We start from the raw sequence: 16,543 nt of genomic DNA on the forward strand, positions 1-16,543 counted from the left end.
GCTTATTAATGAAAATGAACGTGATGCCACCCATCTACAGCATTATAATGTTCACCCGTGCATGTACAGAAATAGCGGAACACAGAGCCAATTGGAAGCTTACACTTTAGCTATTAAACTCCTAAACCTGTACAGTAACTTCAATACTGACGTCTGTTTCGGTTCCCTAAAAAATACGTTACTAATCCGGATCGCTAGCTACTGACGATAACAAGACGTCACTTATGATTCTGCGCTGAGGCCTATACAAAAAGATCATTTACACCTTTTAATTTTACTCTAGTGCGCGCGTATTTCACATTCCGCCGCCTGTTGCTCAAAGAGGGATAAGTAACTTTATCCAGCAGATAAAATAAATTAGCCAAAGTACCGTTTATTTTCTGGAAGGTGATGATTAAATAATTTTGATAAAAGCGTCAAAACAGTCTCTTCTGCTGCAGGAGAAAGCGAGTGACTCGGAATAACTTACCGCTCGCAATGAAATAGTAAACGCGTGCTTTAATCACAGCTTGTAGGCTAGTCACGCTTTATTTTCAGATGGCGCATGTGCTTCACATCAATAACAAGTCTGAGTGATAACCAATGAGGTAAACCCATCATTAAGCTACGATATAACTGTTCAATTTTCAAGCTTTCTGCTCATACGTCTTTTTGTAAGCGAACAAAATAGCGTCGCGAAATATCGTGACTGTTTTGTTTGTAGCCGGTATGGCGATCGTTTTCTTTTCCCAGCAAGTTTGAGGAAGCGAACTAAAAGCTTCCGGAAAGAAGACGGAAACAAAGGAAAGAACACAACAACGGCAATAATAGTTTAAAAAACAAACAAACAACAACAGCAACAACAAAAAAAAAAACAAGAAAGAACAAAAACGAACAAACAAAACAAAGACAAGATGACTGTACTGGCATTTACGCGTGATGCTGTGTCTAAATTAATTTCCAGTCTACGCTTCAAAGCCTTCGCGATTGAAATATTACGTAACGTACTCGAGATCATACCGGAAATTTCTTTCTGAAAACGTCATGATAGGGGCAGATACATATCTGACTCACGCGCTGTTCAGGGCTATTTATATTTGCTATTTATTATTCGAGATCATACCGGGAATTGCTTTCGGTGAAAGTCATGATCCGGGGAAGATTACATTATCGACTACGAAGAAGAAAATAAAGGAACGCAACCGAAATTTCGACACGGGCTGCCCTTTGGGCAACCCGCGTAAAAAAAACGGAGCAATTTTTCCTCACCCCTTTCCCACCAACATGTAATCTGTATATATGTTTTCTTTTTCTTGTTCCAAGCCTTTACAAGCCTCGTAGTTCCCGCGTTCTCAGAGGAAAACAACTTAACTAGGCATGCTAATTTGTTGGTAAACATTTGTCGCGGACTACATCGAATCAATCATTCAATCAGTTTAATCCAGGATAATACAAAAAACTAAGTGAAAATGGCGCTACTTACTAGACCAAGACACGTCAGTGTATCCACCAAATATGTAGCTGCCGACTTTTATTATAGTAACAGTGGGACCCTTTCCATCACATTTGCTGTGAAATGTAGATGCTGCCCAGCCATCAGTCTTAGCGCGCCAACACTTCACAAACCTGCTACGGGATGAGCTCTGGAGGACTGGCGTTAAATAAGATATCAAATTGACAAGATACTTTCTGTCGAGGCTTCTGAGGATATTGGATGCTCTAACGACGTCTAAATAAAATGAAAAAGTCAGTAAAACATTTCAGTATGAGATGAGTATATAGAGATACATTCCATGGAGTAATTATTTCATTTCATAAATAAATGTGAATTGTGAGAGTTTGCTTATTCTTTTTACTAACCAGGGAATACCGATGCCGATACCGATGCCCTCTCTTGGTTGTATAGTCAGGTGTATTGTGTCTATTTTATTGATCTTTGATTAAGGAATTCACTTCCCCCCGGCCCATGAAGAGCTCAGTACCATCGAACGAATATGTACAAGACATCGTTGTTCTGTGGGTCTGTGAACTTTCCCAACAACAAACTATGGTTTAAGGTGTAATGTTTCAGAGATGATGGAAACATAAGTAGATTTGTTTATTTAAGGAATGATGCAATATTTGTTTTTCGTGGGAACAGTTACTTCCGTTTGGCTATCGAAGGCAGCTGATAAAGCTTCTCATCCTTAATAAAATTAATTTAATTGTTCCAGGTTGTATTGCTGTTCAGGCTTTTTCTATTTCTTCAGCACGTTAACCGGGGAATCTGAAACATTGTTAAGTAAGATATTTTAAAATATACTTATTTTAAATCAACGGATGTAAATATCTGTTTGCCGTATTGTAGCCAAGTCACTCGTGCATGACACAGTAGGGAGCGAGTGCGATTTTTTTCGAACTTTGATCGGCGTTTCTGCAAAAAGAGCTGCTAGATCCTAAACCGTAAACCTAAAAATTAATGACCGAACTGTCTTTTGTTAAAATATCAGAGGATTTGAGCCACTACCGGCCAGCTTTTTGCCTCGCTGAGTTTGGATTATTTTAGACTTTGCGTGATTGACAAGTGTGTCTAGTTTATCCGAGCTCAGTTCGCTCTAGCAGAGATGAAAGTAATTGTGATGCTTTGACTGAGGGAGAATCAATGTATTCAGTTTCTCTTATCACAGCTATGAAAACGTCTGTGTAACGAGAAGCTGAAAGGTGTTAAATTTCGAGTGCTTGAGAGGTGAAATCCGAGCTTCCGGCAGGGTGACCGTTTTTCTTGGTTTTCTGCCGTTATATGAAATAGTTAAAAAAAAACTAACAGTGTATCCTTCAGCGAAATCGATTTTTTTGGCCGTGGCCACATGTTTTGATTTTTTTTTTCGATTTTTACTGACATTCCTTCCTAACCTGTCCAAGTCAGGACATCTAAGCCCAAGTCAGAATAAGCTACTGTTATGTAAACGCTGACACGTAATTATCTCATTGCCGCCACCATGTTTCTTAATGATGGTTAAATTTTCTAAGGGAAACTCGTTCCCATCCTACAATGCAGCAGTTTATTTCCTTCTACTGCTGAGGTTGACAACCTCGAATCTTGAACGAATACATTTGTCAATAAAAAAAAAACAGGCATTATTGTTCATTTCGCTGCAGTGGGATTGTGTCACAAAAAGGCATCATATGTCAAACGTTATACAGATCAAAACCGTGTTACAACACTTGAAAACAGATTACTTGATAAAACAAACTGTGAACGACTTAAACCGATCGTCAGACACACCTTACTCTTAGGAATAACGGAGATCTGGCGAGCATGGACGAAGCCACAAGAAAGCTTACGAGAGAGAGGAGAGAAAGCCACCGGAACTAAGAGAGCCACCGGAAATTTAAAGTGCTGGCGTGGCGACAAGTGTTCTCAAAATCTCCTGGCTATTTATCGGTGATAACATGTCAACCTCGAGGTAAGAATTACTGACGATAGAATTTGAGAAGGATCCAATCCGAGCCGAGAGATAGCTAATAGCTAGTTGTTGTGATATAAAGTAAGTCATTTTATTTTAACACTAGTAGTAACATACCCCTTCGAACTTCAGAGTAGGTCCCCGTCTCAATGTCAAACACTCTAGCACTTGTTGCTACGCATATGTAATATCCTGTATCGCTCATTTGTAAGTCCCGAATGACTAAATAGCCATTACTTTGTTGGCTCCGTCCAACTGGCAGTTGACCTCCTTGTTTTCTCCAGCTGATAATTGGTTGTGGATCACCAGTAGCGCTGCAGTTCAACGTCAAAGTTTCGCCTGAAGATAAAGAAACCCTCGTGGGTGGCTTCACTGTAAATCGAAGTAGGGAAACAACAACTAGCAGTGTTTTCCTTTCAACACTCCCTAGAACGTTTGTTGCTGAACAGAAGTATGCATCCGAATCACTTTTAAGAACGTGTAATATTTGTAGCCTGCTGTTTTTATACCTCACCCTCCTCTGGGGTAACCGGCCAGATGATTTTCTCCAAGTGACAACTGGGGTAGGATGCCCTGTGACGAGACACGTTGGAAAAGTAAAGTTACTTCCTTCAATGGCGTGATGAGGTCCGGCATTAAGGGAGACACGAGGACGAACTGCAACAAATTAAATATTATTTAATGTTTATACTGCACCAATAGCTAAGGGGTATCCCTCAGTTACAAACCTCAGAGATGAAGAGTGCACGTGGCAACTAATAGATAAGATACTTGCCTAAGCAAACAACACGACACTGCAGAATTCAAGAAGCTAGTTAGCCTCATAGCACCGACCTGGAAGGAACGACGCTCTAATCATCACACCACTTCGCCCTCTGTGTTTTCTTTTAACCACGTTTAGTGTGTTTCTAGTTTCATACTTAAAACAGAAGCTGTGCCTATAATGACTGCAATGAGTCTAAAACTGTCCACTTGTTTCAACTGATGACATCAAACCTCGGTAATTTATACTTTTGAGGATTTCTTTTTTGACTTGCATTTCTTTTTTGACATCAAACCTTGGTAATTTATACTTAGGAGGATTTCTTTTTTGACTTGCATAAGCGCCCAATTAAACGTTCGAATTTTGTCTGTTTCCGACGTTACTGATTCCTAAAATTGCGGCTTACATTTTTGGATAACACAATACAAAACATCTTTTAATTCATGATCCAATCTTACTTACGAGAGAAAGGAAAACGCTTTGTTGTCTTTATGACAAGAAAAATACTTCATTCTCGCCAAGTCACTTCAAGAAAGCTGTTCGCTTATTTTTTCAATAGCATGTCATGTTTCTATTTTTCAATTTTGTGTGAAATTTCTTCACAGATCTTTTCTTGAACTCTGTATTTGTACTTAAATTGTGAATCGAAGCATGTAACGCTTTCAGAAGCAAGTAGCTCGCTTAATAGAAAGTGAAAGAGTGATTCGTCCAGTAATATAAACAACTTACCATTTACTACAAGCTGCACCGTGGACTCTGCCTGTCCTAGGATGTTTGATGCTGAACATTTGTATACACCCGCGTCACTTCCAACCACCGTTTTTTAAAGTAAAGTCCCTCGTGAAACTGCTGACTGAGTTATATCTGACTGGCCGTCCTGTTTACTCCATGTTATTGTAGGCTGAGGGTTACCACTCACTGAACACTGAAACGAGGCTGTTCCTTTTTCGTTAACTGTCAACTTAGCGGGAGAAACAGCAATAACAGGAGCTGAAATCGATTCACCAGGCTCTCCTTTAGTTCCCGGCATGCCTGCAGGCCCTGTGTCTCCTTTTTGTCCCATGGGTCCAGGTTCACCCTGTGGTCCCACAGGTCCCATGATGCCTTGTTTGCCACTCTTTCCAGGTGATCCCATAACACCTTGATCTCCTTTGTTTCCAGTTCTCCCTTTTTTTCCCCTTCGTCCTCGGGTTCCTTTTTCTCCCCTCGGTCCAGGTGGACCAGGAGGTCCTAGTGGACCTGGCGGGCACGCCTCACCCTTTGATTGACAGAGTTGCAGTGTCCCCTCTGATAACAGTTTGTCGATTTTCAGCATCGTGTCCTCTGTTCGTTTAGCTTCTGTTGTGTTCTTTGTTGAATCATCGTGGCGCCTGATCCTGTCAAGTTTATTTGATTGATGTCCTTCAACCAAAAAGGAAACGGTTTTGGAATACTGCTTGATCTCAGATATACTATATCATTTATCATAAAATTGGTGGTCGGTGGGGGAATTCACTACTATGCCCTCAATTATATACACATTTTGTATTTTTGATTGTGGGGATGGTGGTTATGGATCGATTTTTTCCCGAAAAAGTCGCTAATCTTTCAGGATCTGTATCACTGTAACTTAAAAAGAAAACTGAGATTAATACTTGAACGTCGATTTTTTTTCGCGGAAAAAAACGAAGTTGGCTAGATGGGCTCTCACAGCTCTTGTACGGACAAGGTCTTCATCACCAGGGTAGTCCTCGCTTGGCCCACAAACAGTCCTTTCACTATTTACAGTTTCTAAAAACGCCCTGTTCGCGCAGGATTCCATTGCCGAAATGCCTGGCCAGGATCACGTGCATGTCAGCCAGAACAGCAAAGTGAATATCAAGTTGCAGTTGTTTTGTAACACTGGCTTATTGATTTGAGCCGTCGCTGCTAAAACGACCACTCAATACAACACGGCAGGATCAAGGTCACATGTTTTTCTCCACTGATTTTACTGATCGACTGCTTATTTAAGAAGATAAAGAAGCAGTAAGGTTTTATTTGCCGTACTTATGCTAGCCTGCGAACGCAGACGTATTTCCGGCTGTCGAGATTCTCTCCGCCGGAGAGAATCTCGACAGCCGGAAAAACGTCTGCGTTCGCAGGCTTATATGCCTACGACATCGAAATTGTATGCCTTTTCTTGCACTTGTTTAGTGAGCTTCTTGACCGGTATAAACATATTTTTTTAGAGCAGAATAGGAAAGAAATCTGTGATAAAAAAACATTGACTGGCTGTCTTCGGTCAGTCTGATTAGTTTTAGGGCCCAATATGTGATGTTTGGAAACATTCACAGGCTCCAGATGTCAAGTGTTTGTGAATCGGTTTTCATCTCATAATTCGTGACGTGAATTGTGAGTCGCAAGTATCACACGCACTTTCGATCTTTCCTGAGTCGGAAAGAGTTTGAATAAGTGCTTGAAACTTGGAACAAATTAAGTTCTTTTCTTCGTCTTTTGAAATATGAGATTTAATTTTGAGAAAATTACATACCATAGACACTTTTATTTTAATGAAAATGAGCATAAGTTTCAAAGCCGTAGCGAACACAAACTTGCATGCTTTGGAAAGCAGCTAGCGAGTTTGAAATGTTTATTGCATTAATTTGTGGGATGATTGGTCTAGGTTTCTGTAAAGTTTCAAGTTTATTGGGTTATTTAACACCGTGAACGGGGCTTCGCTCTTTGACCTAAATTTTCGCGGTTTTCACCGGCCTGTGACCGCACCTAGGCCGTTTATCTAAAAATAAAATACCTTGGAGCTTTAAAATATGATTTTCGAAAATTGTTAATCCAAGGGTATCTTCAGACGAAATATCAGCTATTCGACCAAGTGATCGCTGAAGTGCAGTTCTCGATTCTTACAGGCAGCCGCTCTTAAGAAAAGCTGCAAATCTTTTTCCATATGGGACACAAACTAACAGGCATTTATCTTTGGTGGCCGCCTAATCACGAAATAAATCAATTGCAGAACCCTGATAGGACCACACAAAAGGTGGCAATGGCCCTTTTTAAAATCAATCGAAGGGCCCTATCTGTTCCTCTCTCGAGATAGGTGGACTATAGGACCCTGCTTGCTTCTGGTCACGTGTCTGCGCACGATAAACGTCTCCCTAGTCGAGACATACTCGCTCTCGATTATTTTGTTCGCAAGAGCGGAACAGAGATTTTTAAGCGCTAACGAAAGCAAGAGAAATGCGAGAAATTTGGCGTAGTTTCATGCATGCGGTCTGCAAAAATCAGATTAATTTATCACATATCGGATTAATTTATCTACAGAGGGACTGTTTCATGAAGTTCTACCAGAAATATTACCTATCCCAGCCTCAACTGCTGTAAAAAGTACATTTTTTGCTCTTAAAATGAAATTTAGTTTAAATACAATTCTTTCAGTAACAGCACTGGCAATAAATCACTCACACGAGGCAAATGCAATTTTCACAATTAAAATAAATATTCTATTTGTCACCGATTTCTGCGCTCTCAGCTCAATGTTTTTTCATAGGGAGCAAAATAACATAAAAGTACCTTTGAATTATTTTTGGTAGTATATATAAGTAGAGTAGTATTGTGTTTGTTTACTGAATTGTAAAATTTTAAAAAAAGAAATGATCACGAAGCTGCAGAAGCTATTAAATCAGCCCTCATTGCATCCCCTCGCCTTCCCGCAAAAAAAAGTGATAAGCAATTTTTTTCTGTAAAACATCTTTGATCCGAATGACCTAGGCCTGACATACAGGAAAAAACGGGTTTTAATTTTGTGGTCATTAAACGTAAGATTGCAATCACAGCTCACGCCAAGGTCCTTAACGGAATCGACAGGTAGAAGTTCTTTACCCAAAAGAGAAAGACGCAAACCCTGGAGTTTTAATAGCATTTGTATATGCCCCGCCTATAAAACAAATAGCTTAGTTGTTGGGGTTTAACAGCAGCCTATTAGGGAGCTTAAGATCCGACGACGGCGGGTGTCTGCGACGGCAGCTATGACCGTGGAAAACTGGGGAGAGGCTGCCGTCGTAAGGCGTGAAAAGTAAACCTTATGAAACCGACCGGAAGACGGCTAAGGGTTCAATAATTTTTATTTTAGTTATAGCTTCGTTTAGATCGGCTCGTGGCCCTCTCTTTGAAAGCTTCGACGACGGAGAAATTTCAGAGGGCGGATTTCTTCTCTTTTACGATTAAAATAAGTCGAAGAATCCAGATTTTTCTTATTCTTCTACCCATTCCATAAAGATTCTGCCATTTAAAATTACATATTTTTAATGCAGGTAACAAGAAAACATGTAAATATGCATGCAGACAATTCCAAACCAGATTTAAAACAAACTTGTGAATATAACAATTCGTTAAATCATCGCACCATTCCAGAACCATAATCACGTCGTGCCACGACATGATATGACTTTGGAATATAGTTGAAATATTGTATCTTCTTCATAAAATGTTGCATAGACCAAAACTTGGTTCTGCTATGATTCCTTCGCCTTTTTCCTTGTTAATTCAAAACTGTCGGATGGATCTGGATCAAAACAAGCTCGATTTTGTGTTGTCAACAAACTTAGCCGAGATTAATGTTGAATGTTGACTCCTCCGTAAAAACTAAAATCTTACTTTAAGACGTTTTTTACACTTAATTCTGGTGCTGTGGTAAGACAGCGCGTAAATCTCATTTGAAGACGATTTATCTTAGGATAAGACGACTTTCTTCTTATTTATACGATGATGGCGTCTTAGATTAAGATGATTTTTTCCTTAGATTCAAAGTGCTGTGGTAAGTCATATTTTCATCTTAACTCAAGATTTGAACAATCTTATTCTAGATGCTTTAGAATCTCAATTTAAGTTTCGAAGCAAGGAAGAAATCTTCAATCTAACTGCAACGGTCACTATTAAGCCTACATTCAAAAACAGGGAGCGTTTAATACTGTTAAGCTTGAACATGATACATGCAGCAATGAAAACACAACAAATTTCAATCCATAGTACTTTATTAAAACCAAATTTGAAATGACACAACTTATACAAATCCGCTTACCGTAAATTCCCAGGAAAACAGAGGTCGGGTCGCGGCATTTTAAATACTGTTTTGTTGGTCTTAAAAGTCCCGTAAATTACAAACTTTGCATTGCAGATTGTCTGAATTGTCACTACACTCATTCCTTTGATCGGTGACGCAGCAGAATTGCAGGACTCATCTTGGTTTTCAAAAAACAGGCGGTTTAGAAAGCGACAGTAATTTCTTCATTCCATTTTCATTCCGCTGAGTGTGCAGTGCATGCTGTTAAGTTCGTGTATAGTTACAACGTTTAGTTGAGGCTTTAGACCGTATTTGATGTCCAGATGTCTTCTCATTTGAATATTGAAGTTGTTGTCTTGAAATTCTTGTAAATTCTCCACTCTCCGCTGCTTGAAAAATATTAACGGCTTGTTTTAAGTCTGATCAAGGTGAGAGTTTGCGATGAATCAAACCTCCAGACTCCAGCCCAGACTCCGTGTCTGCAGAGTTTGGATCAAAATCAACCAATCAGAAGAGAAGTCCTATTCCCTATGAGGTCTGCATTTTTTTAATGAACCAATCAGGAAGGGCTTTCCAAAATTTGGATCCTTTTGTGTTGGAATTTTCTATTTCTTCCAAGTTAGCCTTTTTTTATTTATTTATTTATTTTTTTTTTACCGAGAACTAAAATGGTGAGAGCAGAGATCGGCGTATTAAATCGCTGATATCTGGCATGTCAGATATCGGCGATTAAATTCGCCAAATGTGCCCGTTCCCGCGATTTTTTTACGCTCATCGCTGCGAATTGCCAGTAAAGTCAATCAGTCAGGTTGGGCGGGTTAATCACATGAACAACGCCGCGATCGGCCAAAAAAATCGCCAGGTATGTCCGCATCAATCGGTGGCGAAAATCACTTGCGATTTTCGCTGGCGATCAAATTCGCTGCGATCGTCGAATAAAATGCCAGGTGTGTCGCCAGCTTAAGGCGTATTGCATCTTACGTAGGATGGCAGTATCTTATAGCCTGCTTAGGCGTCTTAAAATTTCCACAAGACCAAAAAACGTCTTAAAATAAGGACCCCATCGACTCAGATTAATATAATTAAGACTGGTCTTTCTTAAAGTAAGATGCCTCAATGTTGATTAAGATAAGCGCTTCTCAAATGAAGACGATTTAAAGACAATATTTAAGACGATCTTTTATCTTATATACTAACTGAGACTCCGATAGTCTTCATTTGAGATCTCCTGTGTTAAAATAAGATGATCACCGTCTCAATTTAATGTGGTGGTGGTCTTGCATAAGACGGGAAACGTAAGGTAAAATCTTAGTTTAAGATTTTAGTTTTTACGGAGTCGTTATTTCGATGAAGGACGACTCGTCTAATTTAGCTACAACACAACAGAATTCAAACAGGGTATTTAATGATTGACTTTCATACATATTCCTAATAGTACATCAAGAAAAAAAGAAAAGTTACTGGTTGTGGTTTGCAATTGGCGGCTTCGTGACAGAGCCGCAGCGGCTTTCCATGTAGACTGCAAGCAGTCCCTTTCTGCGCTCGACTGGTGCGAGGAGAAATAAACGAGAAGCTCGTTCGCTCCAGATTTTTCGCGCTCGGCTATTCCGCGCGACCTCGACTATCCAGAAAGGGACTGCTTGCAGTCTACCTTCCATGTGGTCATCGACAGCCCGCCAAGATCGACAAAATGAAACGGAGATTAATCCATTAAAAATCTTTTTCTCTTCATGAAATACTTAGATAAAACGATCCACTAAGATTGAAAAACCTTTAACTATCGAAAGTATCAAAGAATTTTGCCGAATAAGACCGAAAATGGGATTATTACCTTGGCCGTAAGGCGGACCGAGTTAAGGTTTCGGTAGCATTATCAAATTCTTTTTTCTTTTTGTGGTCGCGATGGGCCGAGAGATTAGACTTCGGGCCACGAGTTATTGTTCTCGGTTATTGTACTCGGCTGGTACGAGCTAAGTTTTCGTCGCGTTATTAAATTCTTTAAATTCTCGGTCGCGTTCTTTGTAGCCAGCGAGGCATGCAAGGCAGACGCGCGAGGCACGAAACAAAAAATGCGAGGCATGCGAGGCATGAAAAACCGTAAGATAAACTGCTAACCGTTAAGCTAACCGGGGAGCTATTTAAGCTCACCTGAGTGCTATTTAGGCTCAGACCGGAGTGCTCTTTAGGCTAACCGGAGTGTTTTTTAGGCTAACCTGAGTGCCTCACACGTCTGCCTCGCGTGCCTCGCATGCCTCGCAGATTGTGCATCCCCGCCGTGAGGCGCCGAGTCTGAAGTTCACCACATGACTTGTCACATACAGGATGGCAGATGCAAGACACAAATGACTAAAAATAAGACTTATTCCTCTAGAATTTATCAACTTTAACAGAAACGGCATTCACTTACCTAGAGAGGCATTTTCTACTTCCAAGGCGAAGACTCTTAAACTTTATGCGATGAACAACAGAATGATACGAAGAAACTTAATCTGTTTATATGTCTATTTTTATGGTGTCGTTTGTGCATCTATTAACTTTTCAAGTTTTTCAACCATTCCCTTTGTCATCTTTTCATAACTAGCACTTTAAAAATTCGAAAGGTTTTTATCGTTTTTTATTTAGTTACCTTTTTTTAGTTCCTCAAGGTTAGTTTTGTTTGATGAAAAACGATTTGGAGAAACATTTCAACAAGAAAATTAACGATAATAAAACGACGTTTCGACGACTTCATATCGTCAAATTTCGCACCTATTGAAATCAGTCTATGACCCCGCGGGCCAAGATGTCTCACGTTTACTATCGGAAAAACGATCATGTAGAAACGGTTTCTGTCTTCAAATGAAAGGTGAATAACAAATTTCATTTAAAAATATAAACAGCGAAACATTGAAAAACGTACAAGGATAACGTACACCAGGAGCCCATTATTTGGTTCCTGCGTACGCGTGATGCGTAACTTTACCTTAGATCATACCGGAAATTACGATCCGTCATTGACCCGGCGTCACATACACCGTACAAATGGTTTTTGTCTCTAAACAAAAGGTGAAAACGTAAGGATTAAAGCCCAGGGATTATAAAAAGCATTCGTATGACAAATGTCGTTTTCCCCTGTATTTCATTCTGACTGCAAGAAATGCAATTCTATCTGGTGGTTACTTATTGCCTCACTATATCTCTGTATCTATCTATTTGGGGAGAATTAGCGATGCTGGAGGTTTAATATCACTGCTAAAAGATTGTAGGCTTACGCACCACGCAGTCAAATATGGCTCGAGTATAAGCTGAAAACAGCTTCTTGTTTTACTCACGTTTTAGACGCGACGGCAAACTCGGCATTTTGACGTCGTAAACAACCCCGCTACGGCAGGAAACTTTTCACGACGGCTGTCCGGAATTTATTTGGCAACATTTTTTACTTCTGCCCGCCGTCATAGACACCCGCCGCCGTCGGATCTTAAGCTCGGTATTATCGAAGTACCAATTAAAAATCCTACAAAGAACTTGGTTCATAGCAGCCATGGTGGTTTCGCTGTCCTGAACTCGAAACGACATTAGCGGTTTAGTGTAGTCAATATAATATTCTGTTGAGAGCGTTCGTGAATTGACGGTAAATAATTAGCGTATACGGTGAAGAGTGTAGTCCTGTACACCAATAAATTTCAGTGAATTTGGCTACCAACGGAGTTAAGAATATACTGATTGCACATGTGTACAGGCAAATTGATAAAGCCTGCATTTTTATAACAAACAGCTGTATATCAATATTAAGTCCCTGGTCTACGAATAAAGATATTCAGTTGATTTTGATCCTGGGGAGAGGTTATTCATTAGAGGGTTATAGGTTTTCCCACTCGAAAATTTACTCTGTCGACTCGACAATGCTTATGTCTACTCGTACGATTCGTGCGCAGGACTCGACAACCTAATAGAGAGACACGCAATGGCGTCTTGTAGATTCTTTACATTGCGTCGGTCCTAAGCTATGCCTTGCAAAACATGCGAAACATTTTTAATTTTCTGAATTTTCTTACATGACCATTACTACAAACCAGTACCTTGAGTATTCACGATGATCTTAATGACATCTGGATCTCTAGACGATGCTTTGGGGTCCGCGACGATTTCAAGAGCGTTTATCCTCTTTTTGTGTTCCTTCAATTCCAATTCAATCCTCAAAAACCCGGCACAGTACAACAGAATCGATATAACAGAAATAATGGAAGCAAAGGAAGGCGAACTGTGCTTCTGAGCCGTCATATTAGTCAACAATCCGCCGCACTTATCTGCAATGCAATGTTTGCCTAATACTGCCCGATATGTGATACTCACATCACGAGCGTGGATGATGTGGCGAAGTTTATCCTATTTATATTCCTTCTCATGTTATGCGATACAAAGTTCAAATCCGTCTCGACAAGTTTTCTTAATTCATATCAAAACACATGAGAAGGTGCCAGAGTTCATGGAGGACGTGCTTACAGAGTTGGGCATTCGCCAACTCTCTTTTCGCACCCGCGAGATACTCTTATGTGGTCTCTCGTGCACGTTGCTGTAACGGTTCAGCGGCCCTTTAACTGGACTGCCTGTAGTCCTGAAGCTGTCCTTAAAAGAAAAGAAAACTTCAAACTAGAAACCACAATTTTCTCACACCACAAGAAACTCTATCCAAGCGTTTTGTCGGGTCAAGATTATTGTTATTGGGGGGTAATTGTGTTGAGTATGACGCGCCGTTTGTTTCAAAGTTGGTTGGTATTTTTATAGTTACCGTATCTGTATCATTCCGAAGTATCTCCCCTGTCGTAGCCTGTGTAGAGCCGCCCCCTCCCCTCGGTGCAACAAAGGAAATAGGAGACGTCTGCACGCAGGCTACTCCGTCGTCCACATATAAATATTATTAATCCTTCAAATGCTTGCTTCTTTGAGTTGTTTGCAATAAACAGATCTGTTGCAGAAATAATTAGTAATCATTAGTTTAGTTTGACACTGTTTTCATTGTGGCCTGAGTATCAGTCTTTTCAGTGGGGAGGGGGGGGGGGGGGTTGGGGAGAGGGGAGATAACCGGTCATTTCAAAGTTGATTGAAGTTGCATGAAGCTTTAAACTATCGTTTCCGGCCGTTGTTTCGTGATTACGTTCTCCATATCTTACGACGATGATTTTATTAAAATTACCTTTTGAAAGACATGTTCGCGGTCAAAATTTAGCAAGTAACAAATCCGAATGGTGTTACAGAGGCCGAAAGTTAGTCTCCTTCGCAGTAGCCTGTGTTGCAGCCGATTTTGTCACTCGAGACCCTGACTTGTCAGTCTACCCGTTGTTCTGTTGTTTGGGCTGGTCACGCAACGCGCTCCCTCTCGTGTGACGAGCCCAAACAACCTCGAAAGTTGACTATAATCCCTTCATGGCATCTGCTGCAGGCGCGAAAGTGTCATGCAGAAAACGTGACAAGGTCTACGCGAGAGAAGTTATGCGTTTGCGCGTTTGTTTTGGCCCAGCAACAGGAAACGGACGTAATCTGACGGAGCCGGAAATCTCTAACAATATCTTTTTGGAGTTATAAATGAAATAAATTTGTATTTGACATGTTTACGAGTACAACGCGGTGAAGCGTTATTAGTTTGGGGGTAAACATAGCACAGAATTGTTTATATGGAGAAAGAAATTGAAATTCAAGGTTATAGTCAAAGTTGAAACCTGGAAAAATATATTACAAACTTAATGTACCATGAAACTGGGTTGAAAGCGTTCAATGACGATTTTTGTTACTCAATATTACTTTTTATCTATTAAACGCTGTGAAGTCTAGGAGAGCAGGACGTTAAAGGTCCCCCTTATTTTCTTTTGGAAGGCTACATCTCTTGAACTACCGGGATAAAAAGTTTAAAACTGTTTCAAAGAGTATAAAATAAGATATGTGATGGTGCGGATGCAGTTTTTTTTTCTTTTTCGTCGACTACATTTTCCCCTGGGAACTGATTTTTTTTTGTCTTCTCTTTTAGCTGTTTCTGAGTTTGAAATAAAAACCGTTTCGTTTGTGATTAAATGTAAACAGCAATTTCTAAACATTATTACGTAATTCGTGATAAAATACGCGTCATAGTACCACATATGCAAAGTTGAAAAATCTACAATTTCGATTTTATGCAACTTTGTCTTTTCTCCGTTACGTTTATTTTTTTTTGCGTTTAAATACCCCTTAAGTTTGACCATAGACACTAATGTCGCGGGAAATTTGAATTTCTATAATAAGCTGTAACTTCACGTCTTCTTATCCGATTGAGATGGGGTTTTCACCAGAAATCATAGAATTCTATACCGAAAACCAATACAGCATTTTTCACATTATTTTCCTGAATTTTAATTCTGACGCCAAATTTGGGCATCATTTGTGGCGTCACAATAGCAGTCAAATAAAATTAAATAAGAACCAATTGCAAGGTAATTTATCCACCTACTTCCCTTCTAAGTCTCGTTACATTCGATTCATTCTACTTTTGTCTATAGCTTATAACTCTCAGTTTTGAGAGTCGCGGGAGGAAAAGCCCTAGCAACCGACCATCGTGATATAAATGATAATAGAAGCAGAAGGCTGGTTTGGCCAGCCTAAATATAGCACACTTTAAAAAGTAATTCTGCGTTGTGTCGGTCTCTGCTTCTATTATCAAATAGAGTAACCTTTTTTACATCTTGTATTTAAATTGACTGATAAATGAATCACTAAATGACGTTGTCGTCATATACAGTTGCGTTTGAGACTGTCAATGTATACTTCTCGAGTATATTGAAAGCTACATCAGCGTGTATCAATTTTTTCAATTTAGGTGTTGCTTTTGACTTACTTGACTTAGTTCCTTATCTCCTCTGGGAGAAAAGGGCCGTTGACTTGTTTTCTCCATCCCACCCTGTCTCTCGCAGCGATGACAGCCTCTCCCCAAGTGTCAAAACCCATCTTCTACCTCTCTCCTTCCACAGTCCTTCTCCAGGTCTCTTTCGGCCGCCCTCTTTTCCTCTTCCCCTTGTTTTATTAGGAGGAGTTCGAAAAACGAAAGGAGAGAGGCAATCGTTTTTTTTTTTTTTTTTTTTTAGCAGGCACTAAAAGCAACACCTCCAACTTGGACACTGGAGGTGTTGCTTTTAGTGCCTGCTAAAAAAAAAAAAAAACGATTGCCTCTCTCCTTTCATTTTTCGAACTCCTCCTAATAAACCAAAAAAATTCACTAAGCAATCTTTAAAATGCGGCTAAATTTCTGTTAATTCAACTGCATTTTCATCCTACTCCAAATCCAAATTCGAAGAAGGCAGCTTTTCAGGTCGATCA

General features: G+C 39.9%; 1 pseudogene across 1 annotated transcript in view; it reads right to left on the reverse strand.

Annotated features, from left to right (window-relative positions):
• LOC146448553 (uncharacterized) overlaps positions 1–13,560 on the reverse strand; it is an 18,253-nt pseudogene extending 4,693 nt beyond the window's left edge. The window contains exons 1-4 of the transcript XR_014861043.1: positions 13,282–13,560; positions 4,918–5,589; positions 3,543–4,082; positions 1,463–1,708 (exon numbers count right to left, since the gene is read on the reverse strand). The product of XR_014861043.1 is annotated as an uncharacterized LOC146448553 (transcript). The remainder of the gene's footprint in view (positions 1–1,462; positions 1,709–3,542; positions 4,083–4,917; positions 5,590–13,281) is intronic.
• Between the last annotated feature and the right edge of the window lie 2,983 nt (positions 13,561–16,543).

This window comes from Pavona decussata, unplaced genomic scaffold (assembly GCF_977016875.1).
Source record: "Pavona decussata unplaced genomic scaffold, jaPavDecu1.1 SCAFFOLD_912, whole genome shotgun sequence".
NCBI lineage: Eukaryota > Metazoa > Cnidaria > Anthozoa > Scleractinia > Agariciidae > Pavona > Pavona decussata.